This window comes from Canis aureus, chromosome 16, assembly GCF_053574225.1.
Source record: "Canis aureus isolate CA01 chromosome 16, VMU_Caureus_v.1.0, whole genome shotgun sequence".
In the NCBI taxonomy this organism is placed as follows: domain Eukaryota; kingdom Metazoa; phylum Chordata; class Mammalia; order Carnivora; family Canidae; genus Canis; species Canis aureus.
The window spans coordinates 16540138-16550507 of NC_135626.1; the positions used below are offsets into that span (position 1 = coordinate 16540138).

The 10370-nt window shown below is 42.7% G+C and overlaps 1 non-coding gene across 1 annotated transcript; it reads right to left on the minus strand.

The window, feature by feature from the left end:
- Positions 1-2668: 2668 nt before the first annotated feature.
- On the minus strand, positions 2669-2775 carry LOC144287298 (U6 spliceosomal RNA). The gene has a single exon (XR_013355133.1). It is a non-coding gene; the product is annotated as a U6 spliceosomal RNA (small nuclear RNA).
- Positions 2776-10370: the final 7595 nt, after the last annotated feature.

Consider the following 10370-nt stretch of genomic DNA (forward strand, 5'->3'; position numbering starts at 1 on the left):
ACCATGACTTGGTGTATCTCCCCATACATTACAGTCTTCTTCAATTGCTCATAGCAATGTTGCATGTTTTCAGTGTGTAGATTTGCACATCTTTAGCTCAATTTCTAAGTACTTTATTTTTTAAAGGCTATCATAATGCAATTTTCTTTTATTTCATTTCTAATTGTTCATTATTGGAATATAACATTATAATTGGTTTTTTTGTATATTGACTTTGCATCCTGAGACCTTGCTAAACTTACACATTAGTTCTAGTAATTTTTTATTGTAGAATTATTTGGGGCTTTTATGTTTTTGTTTTGACTTTTTATTGAGATACCATTCACCTGCTATAAATCTTGCCATCTTAAAGTGTACAGTTCAGTGGTTTTAGTGTATTTTCTCACTTGTATAACCATCACCATTATTTATTTCCAGAATACTTTCATCACCCTAAAAAGAAATCCTGGGTGGCTCAGCAGTTGAGCACCTGCCTTCAGCCCAGGGCATGATCCTGGAGCCCTGGAATCGAGTTCTACATCGGGCTCCCTGCATGGAGCCTGCTTCTCCCTCTGCCTGTGTCTCTGCCTCTCTCTCTGTGTCTCTCATGAATAAATAGATAAAACTAAAAAAAAAAAAATCCTGTGCCCATTACCAGTCACTCCCTATATTCCCCCCAACCCACTAGCCACTAGCTCTTTTCCGGACTTTTCTGACTTATTTCACTTAACATAATGTTTTCTAGGTTCATCCATGTTGTAGCATGTATTAGTAAAACATAGGAAGGCAAATATCTCTTCCAGATGGTAATTTCATTTACTTTGGATTTTTACCCAGAGGTGGGATTACTGGATCATATGGCAGTTCTATTTTTAATTTTTTGAGGAACACCCATACTGTTTTCCTTAGTGGCTGCACCAATTTACATTCTTCACAACAGTGCTTGGGGATTCCTTTTCTCCACATCCCTACCAACACTTGTTATTTCTTATCTTTTTTATAACAGACATCCTAACAGGTACAAGCTGATGTCTCCGTTGTGGTTTTGATTTGCATTTCCCTAATGCTTAGTGATGCTGAGCACCTTTTCATGTGCCTATTAGTCATTTGAATGTCTTCTTTGGGAAAATGTCATCATGTCTGGACTTGTCTCTTCTTGTGAAGTTAGTAGCCATTGCTGATGATTGCAAATGGTGTTATACAACCATTCCTTCTTCATTTAGTAGCTAGAAAATGTCTATAAAGGGAAACATTCCCTCATCAACCCTTTGGTTATCCAGAGATACAGTTCATACAGAAAACACATGATACATGCTTGATTTTTCACCTTTATTTCCAATTTTTTTTAATTATTACTTTTTAAGATTTTGTTTATTTGAAAGAGAGCAAGCAAGCACGCATGGATGTGAGAGACAGCACAAGTGGGAGGGAGCACTTCCCAAGCAGAAGAAGAGGGAGAAGCAGACTCTCTGCTGAGCAGGGAGCCTGATACAGGGCTGGATCCCAGGACCCTGAGATCATGACCTGAGCCACTTAAGGCACTTAACTAACTGAGCCACCCCAGATACCCCTATTTCCAATTTTTTTAAGTAATGAGTTGGTTTAGGGATGCCTGGCTGGCTCAGTCAGTGAACTGTACAACTCTTGATCTCAGGGTCGTGGGGTTGAGTTCCACATTGGGTTTAGAGATTACTAAAAAATAAAATATTAAAAAAAATGAGTTGGTTTACTAGTGTCCTGAAAGGCAACAATGAGGTTTTATTTTGGTTTGAATTGTTTTTAATATAATAGTTAAATTAGGGATTTAAATATACACTCATGTTTTGTTCTACTGTAGCTATTATCTTTATTGGTATTCAAATTGTCCCATCTTTGGTCAGCAGGAGCCTCTTCAAGCTGGGCTTTCTAGGCTTTTTGACATCAGTCTAGTGGTCTTTGATAGCTTTATTGTTTTCTTGTTTGACAAGATGTTCCAGATGTTTTCCTGTCTGTTGTATTTCCTGTCCCACACCTAAAATCCGCCATTTCTCCAAAGAGCCCAGTTTTGTTTTAGTGGGAAATGGTACTTGGAGATGTCAGTTAAAGTATTCAAAGTGTTTATTTCTATTGCATTAGTCATTATTGATAGGTCCTTTCAGTGGAAAAAGCTAGGGAATATTTATATTTAAACTATATCACGAATGTAGAGGCTGTTTTTAGGCAACCAACATGAGCACCAGAAGCTGTGTGAGGTAGAAAGGCCACAGTGACCACCAGGGTGAGTGCAAACAGAGTCATCAAGCGACTCACCTCAAAATAGCTGCAAGCGCTAGCTGACCAATGGGCAACGTACAACAGGGCATATGTACCAACAAAGGAAAATTCTATGCGTTCCCATGCCTCCTCAGGCCCCGCCTGAACTACAGCCCCCAGCTCTGCCTCCTGGCAGACAGTCTCTCTCTTGCTGTCCTACACGCGGCCCCCTTGCCGTGTATTCAATAAACTTCTATCTCTGTTCTGCTTTAGGTGAATCTTTCCACTGCCCCACTCCATCAGCCTCCACCTGAACAGCTCAGCCCACGATGAATTTATAGTGGCTTTTCCAATTAATATTCAGGATGACAGAATTTCTACTTACTCTCCTTCTCCTATTTCCATCTCAAAAAAGAGCTCCTGTTCTCACAAACATCAACTTGATCACTCCTACCACAGCCTCACAGGAGTTGTCATCAATTTGCATGTCATCTGTACCCAGGGACCATGCCAATCCTCTCTGTGTCCTTCCAAATTTAGTATATGTGCTGCTGAAGCGAGAACAAATTTTATAATCTTTATCAATCTGAAAGGTGAAAAATTTTATCTCATTCTAATTTGAGTTTGCATTTCTTTGGTAATTAATGAGGCTGAGACTGTGTCTTTTCACTAGAAGCAAGTGCCTGGTTTAAGCCTCTGTAAAATGGTTGGTATTCTCCACAACAGCACTTCCCAAACTTCGGTCATCTGCGTAGAAGGCTTTTTCCAGTTAACAAATCCCCCCATGCTCCTATTTAGTTGACCGGATTTCTAGTTACTGAGCCCCCTCTTACACAGTCATACACAGGCATGATAAATGTTAATAGATTTGGCATCTACTTGTATACCTCCCTAATGACCATTAACATAAGTACATTACTCTTAAAATAAAAACACAGATACCATCTGAAATCATTTCATGGGCCACCCCCCTGTGGGGTGAGCACCACCATCTGGGAATCACTGCCCTACAGCCCTTGGCATTCTGAGACTGAGAGGCAGAGAGAGATGTCAGTCACTGCCCTGTGTCCACATCTTTTCCATTATGTTCTGAAGAAAGCCAGACCACATGCCTGCCCTCATTTGGTGCTAGAGGCCACTGCACTCTGACAATGATGTGCTTCATCATCTGGGGGTGGAGGGAAGAGGACCTGGGGCTGGACTTGCAAGGCTTCAGTGGGCCAACTGGTGTCTTGGGGAGACCACATCACCCCTGTAGCCCTCAGTTTCCTCATCTGTAAAATGGGGAAATTAGAGCAAATGGTTTGAAATCCCTTCTGTGTTTGAAGGCAAGGTTTGTAAACACTTCTGTGTTTGTACCACAAGACCTCCCAGTGTTGGGATGCCTGGGTGGCTCAGCGGTTGAGCGTCTGCCTTCCACTCAGGAAGGGATCCCAGGATCCGGGATCCAGTCCTGCATCGGGCTTCCTGCATGGAGCCTGCTTCTGCTCCCTCTGCCTATGTCTCTGCCTCTCTCTGTGTGTCTCTCAAGAATAAATAAATAAACCTTTTAAAAAGGGGGAGGGGGCAGCCCCGGTGGCTCAGAGGTTTGGCGCCGCCTTTGGCCGGGGTGTGATCCTGGAGACCGGGGATCGAGTCCCACATCGGGCTCCCTGCATGGAGCCTGCTTCTCCCTCTGCCTGTGTCTCTGCCTCTCTCTCTCTCTGTGTGTCTCTCATGAATAAATAAATAAAATCTTAAAAAAAGGAAAGGAGAGAAAGAGAGAAAGAGAGAAAAAGAGAAAGAGAAAGACTTCCCAGTGTAGAAGTGAACACGCTGCTCCGGTATAGCCATCCGTTTTTGCCCATCTGGGATCCTGGGTCAGGACTGGGTGGGGCGGGGGGCTCCCAGTCTGAATCAGCAAGCCTCTCTCTAGTGCCACTGATAGAGGACTGACACCTAAAGAGCTTACAAGCTCCTCTGCACAGGGATCCATCGCCAAAGGGTATTGAAGAGTTAAAGCAGGAGGAGCTGAGGATAGGGCAGCAGAGGGGAGGGCTGCGTGATCATCATGGAAAGGTGAGACTTGTTGAATGGGTAAGCAGGAAAGGGCGCTGTGAAGTCCAGGAAAGGCAATGCGCACATCTCAGAAGCCTAAATCATGCCCTGCTTCCGGTGGCTGGGTCCAGATCACAAGAGGATCAGGAGAGTGTGGGTGGTGTGTGTGTGTGTGTGTGTGTGTGTGTGTGTGTGTGTGTGTAGTCTGGAGAAGCAGAAAAGCACAGTGGTTATGAACCAGAGAGAGAGCCTGGGCCTGACCACCACCACCCTTGCCCCTTCCTAGCTGTGTGGCCTTGGACAAGTCAATGACATGTGCCCTACTTCCCTCATCTGCAGAGTAAGGATCATAGTATTACCAAATTCATAAGATAGTGACAAGGCTTAAAAGGACTAACACTTGAAAAATAGTGTGATCATAAGCATTAGTTTCTGTGTCTACGAGAGAGGAAAACAGGGAGAGGGAGGAGAAAGGACAAGTTAACCAAGGCTACTTCTCCAGTGAGGTGGGGATGATGGGGGTAGGGGAGTGATCTCCAACCCTGAGCTTTGGGAAGAAAATGGGATACACAGGGGTGAGCTTCTCTCACAGAGCTAAGGCGAGAAACAAACAAACAAAAACTGCCTAGGGGTATTTTGTTACTCAGATAGGGCCTAAAACTGAGGCCCCTGACCTCACCCAACAAGGTGTGTCTTGCTAAGAAAAATGACACATTGTTCAGTGGCATATGCGCCTGATGTTATCTGTTTGAGGGAAGACACTGAGTTGCCAGATTCTTCTGTGGAGACCAACATGCAGCTCAGAGGGGTGCAAATTGTATTTATTCTTAGGGACAGTCATAGCGACTCACTGTGGGCTGTACCACCTGACAAAGCAACAGATTAATCTGTGGAGCATACCATTTGCTCAAACAGTTACATGTGTAGAGAAAATATAAATCGCTCTAGACGGTGCGTCGGGTAACCTGCTTGCGGCATTAAGCTCAGTTCCAAATGGCTAGTGCTGGGGCCACCCAGGCGTCCCAAGATCAACTGATACTTATGACCCTGGTGTTGGTAATCCTCTCCAGATACCACGTCCACTAAAAATGCCACCCCGAAAGGAAGTAGCTGCTTCTTCAGAGCAGAACCTGAGACCTATTGCAACATTTACTTTTTTATACTTAAATGAACAAACAAATAAAACACTCTGGTAACTTCCTTGAAGCCATGTGTGTACGTGTGTATGTGTACGTGATGTCTAAAGAGACAACCTATTTCTTCCTCTTCCAGGCAGAGGAGGCTGCTTTTGCAAATGCCATCCCTCTCTTTTCTTTTTGTAGATAAGCACGAGGCTCGGGACGCCTGGGTGGCTCAGCGGTTGAGCATCTGCCTTTGGCTTGGGGCGTGATCCCCATCCCGGGATCAAGTCCCACATCCTCCCATGTCAGGCTCCTTGCAGGGAGCCTGCTTCTCCCTCTGTCTATGTCTCTGCCTCTCTTTGTGTCTCTCATGAATAAATAAATAAAATCTTTTTTTAAAAAAAGGATGAGGCTCATCTGTCATCTGCCTGGCACACAAGCCATGTGAGAATGACACCCAGGGTGAATATGGGGCAGCTGAGCTCCTCATGGGCACTTGTTGGTGGCCAAGTGCACATCTGAAAGTGTGAGTGCTCAACCCACTGGAGAAGGGTTTTGAAATATTCTTTTTATTCCCCCAAATATTTTATTTATTTATTCATAAGAGACACAGAGAGAGAGGCACAGATACAGGCAGAAGCAGGCTCTATGCAGGGAGCCCGGTGCGGGACTCGATCCTGGGTTTCCAGGATCACACCCTGGGCAGAAGGCGGCACTAAACCGCTGAGCCACCTGGGCCGTCCCACGGTTTTGAAATATTCTAAGTAGAGAAAGTAGCTTCAAAAATAACCTCTCACCCACTGTCCACGGTGAGTAAAAACTGATGCCAGTGGGCAGGGGAGAGCGCTTATTTCACTAATTCAGTGGTGCCTTCGCACAGTTTTGATGCTATTTGGAGTGTCCCTGCCCAGAAGCCCTCTCAGAGGCGGTCAGGAGGCAATCAGCAAATTACTAAGCTTGCAGCCTTTTTCAGAGTTCTCATTAGCAAGTGATACATGAGTGCCACCACAGGCCATCTTTGCCGACTGCCAAAAAACTGTGACAGTTAGAGGCATAGCCCTGGTTCCAATTTATGAAGAGCAGGTATAAGCTGCAGACCCATCTGTCCTTCCTATGGAGGGGTGCAGAGGAAAGAGTGCTGGGAGTCTTTTAGAATCCTTATGGTCCTGGGATGAAGACCCACATGAGATACCAACACATCTGTGGATCATCTGCACAAACAGAGGGGAAGTATTAGGGTCTGTGGTCTCACATTTCTGTTGCGCCATTTGATTGTGATGCATTTATATACAGGAGGTGCTTGGCTGTCTTACACTGTCTTAACTGTTTGTATTTTAACTTTCTTCCAGCTTTTCCCCACAGTCCACATTCTTAACATCTAGTCCTTAATCTTAATCATAGGAGTGTTTCTCTGATAAGCTCAGTTGGTTAAAAACCAAAACTGAGCCTGAGGGGCTCAGGCAGTGAAGTGTCTGCCTTCAGTTCCGGTCATGATCCCAGGATCCTGGGATCAAGCCCCACACTGGGCTCCCTGCTGAGGGAGTTTTTCCCTCTCCCTCTGCCTGTACCCCTACCTCCCTGTGCTCGCTTATGCTCCTTCTCTCTCTCTCAAATAAATAAAATCTTTTTTAAAAAGCCAAAATTAGGGCAATTCCACTCCCAGATGCTTATTTCCAAGAGAATTGAAAGCAGATCAAACAGATACTTGGACACCAACGTGCACGGTAGCATTATTCACAATAGCCAAAAAGTGGAAACAGCCCAAATATCCATCAACAGATGAATGAATAAATAAAATATAGTCCATCCATGAAATGGAATGTTATTCAGCCATTAAAAAGAAAGAGATTCAGGATGCCTGGATGGCTCAGCAGTTGAGCGTCTGCCTTTGGCTCAGGGCCTGATCCCAGAATCCGGGATCGAGTCTCACATCAGGCTCACTGTGAGGTGCCTGCTTCTCCCTCTGCCTATGTCTCTGCCTCTCTCTGTGTCTCTCATGAATAAATAACTCAATCTTAAAAAAAAAAAGAAAGAAAGAGATTCTGGTACATACTGCAACATAGATGAACCTTGAAAATGTTAGGCTAAGTGAAGTAAGCCAGACTCAAAAGGACAAATATTGTATGGTTCCACTTATATGAGTTATCTAGAACAGGCAAATTTCTTCCTTTTGTAAAGATTTATTTATTTGTTCATGAGAGACTCTGAGAGAGAGAGAGAGAAAGAGAAAGAAAGAGAGAGAGAGGCAGAGACCTAGGCAGAGGGAGAAACAGGCTCCCCACAGGGAGCCCGATGTGGGAGGACTCGGTCCAGGATCCTGAGATCATGCCCTGAGCTGAAGGCAGACACTCAACCACTGAACCACCCAGGGGTCCCGAGAACAGGCAAATTTCTAAAGAGAGAAAGTAGAAAAGAGATTCCCTGGGACTGAGAAAAGGAATAAAGGAGAAGTTATTGTTTAATGGGTACAGAGTTTCTGTTTGGGATGGTGCAAAAGTTCCAGAGATGGATGGTGGTGATGGTTGCACAACTTTGGGAATGTACTTAATGCCACTGAATTGGACACTTGAAATGGTTAAAATGATAAATTTTGTATTATGTATGTTTTACTACAATTAAAAATTTTTAAGTCAAAGTTAGGGGCAAAATCTAAGTAGGGGTCTGTTAGCTTCATTCTGTCTCATAAATCCCCTCAGCCCTTTCCCAAACCCAACTGATATTTAGAAATTAGTGCCTTCAGGGGCCCCTGGATGGCTTAGTTGGTTAAGTGTCTGCCTTTGGCTCAGGTTATGATCTCAGGGTCCTGGGATTGAGCCCCCGTCAGGCTCCCTGCTCAGTAGGGAGTCTGCTTCTCCCTCTCCCTCTGCCTGCCACTCCCCCTGCTTGTTCTCTCTCTCTCTCTCTCTGTCAAATGAATGAATTAGATCTTGAAAAAAAAATCAGTGCCTTTGGCCAGTAGAAAGTTTGACGCAGAGCAATATCTTCCAGTTGATAAGAATACGATTCATCTGGTACTTTACTAGTGGGTTAGGAAAGTTGGCCATGACACTGAAGGTTACACCCAGAGATGTAAAAAAACAAGACATCCATATTATTCAAACATTAAAAATAAAAGGCAGTAAAAAGTCTTCCTCTTACACTTTTCCCATCCACTTAGTTCCTTCCAACTGATGAGTCTGTTTTTAGTTTCTTGTTTATCCTTCTGGAAAGATGTTATGCATACACAAGCTATTATGGATATGTTATTTTTCCCCTCTATTTTTTGTTTATTTCCAGTATAGGGAGGCCTGGGCGGCTCAGTTGGTTATGCATCCTTCTCTTGATTTCAACTTGAGTCAGGATCTCAGAGTTGTGAGATCAAGCCCCAAGCTGGGCTTTGCACTGTGTGTAGAGCTGCTTTGGGATTCTCTCTCTTTCCCTCTGCCCTTCCCCCCCGCCGCCTCTAATTAAAAAAAAAAAAAGAATTATAGTATAGTTAGTATACAGTATTGTATTAATTTCAGGTGTACAATACATGATTCAACAATTCTATACATTATTCAGTGCTCATCACGATAAGTATCCTGCTTAATCTCCATCACCTACTTCCTCTGTCCCCCTACCCACCTCCCCTTTGATAACCAGTGTGTTCTCTATAATTAAGAATCTGTTTCTTGGTTTCTCTCTCTCTCTCTTTCCTTTGCTTATTTGTCTTGTTTCTTAAATTCCACTTGTAATTGAAATAATATGGTATTTGTCTTTCTCTGATTTACTTATTTGCTTAGCATTGTACTCTCTAGTTCCATCCATGTCATTGCAAATGGCAAGATTTTATTCTTTTTTTCTGGCTGAATAATATTCCATTGCATACAATACATTTATTACTACATATACATATATATTGTATATATAAATATAGTATGTGTATGTACATATTACCTCTTCTTTATTCATTCAACTATCAATGGACACTAGGGCTGCTTTTATAATCTGGCTATTGTAAATAATGCTGCAATAAACATAGGAGTGCACGTATTCTTTTGAATTAATGTTTTTGTATTCTTTGGGCAAATACCAAGTATTGTGATTGCTAGATCATAGGGTAGTTCTATTTTTAATTTTTTGAGGAATCTCCATAATGTTTTCTACACCAACAGTGCATGAGGGTTCCTTTTTCTCCACATCCACATCCACATCCACATCCACATCCACACTTATTGTTTCTTATGTTTTTGATTTTGGCTATTCTGACCAGTGTGAAGTGGAGTCTTTATGGTTTCCCCTCTTTTTTTTTTCCACACAAATGGTAACACTCTGTTCTGAACCTTGACTTTTTTTTTTTTTAAGATTTTACTTATTTATTCATGAGAGACACAGAGGCACAGAGGCAGAGACACAGGCAGAGGGTCAATTCCATGCAGGGAGCCCGACATGGGACTCGATCCTGGGTCTCCAGGATCACTCCCTGTACCAAAGGTGGTACGAAACCGCCAAGCCACCCAGGGATCCCCTGAACCTTGACTTTTTAAAATTAGAATGTATCTTGCTGAGATTTCCATAAAATATGTAAGGAGATTCCTTAGTCACTTTTTACAGCTGTATAATATTCCAACATATGAAAGTAACATAATTTATTTAACCAATGTTTTGTTATTGAACATTTAGCTGTTTCTTATCTTTTGCCATTACAATTAGAATGAATAACCTGATATGAATGCTATTTATACACATGTAAGGATATTGGTAGAAAAGAATTCTGAAAGTAGGTACTGGATCAGAGGATATAATGCATTTGTAATTTTGATAAATACTAACAAATTGCCCTTGATATAGGGTGTCAGTTTACCAGGAATGTATGAGAATGTTTGTTTAGTAGTCCACAGAGTGTGATACCAAATGTTGGGATTTTTACTAGCATAATGAGTGAAAGATGACATCTCAGTGTGGTTTTAGTTTGCATTTATCATGACTAGGGTTGAGCATCTTTTCATAATAAGAATCATGTCTCTTTTCTGTAGACCA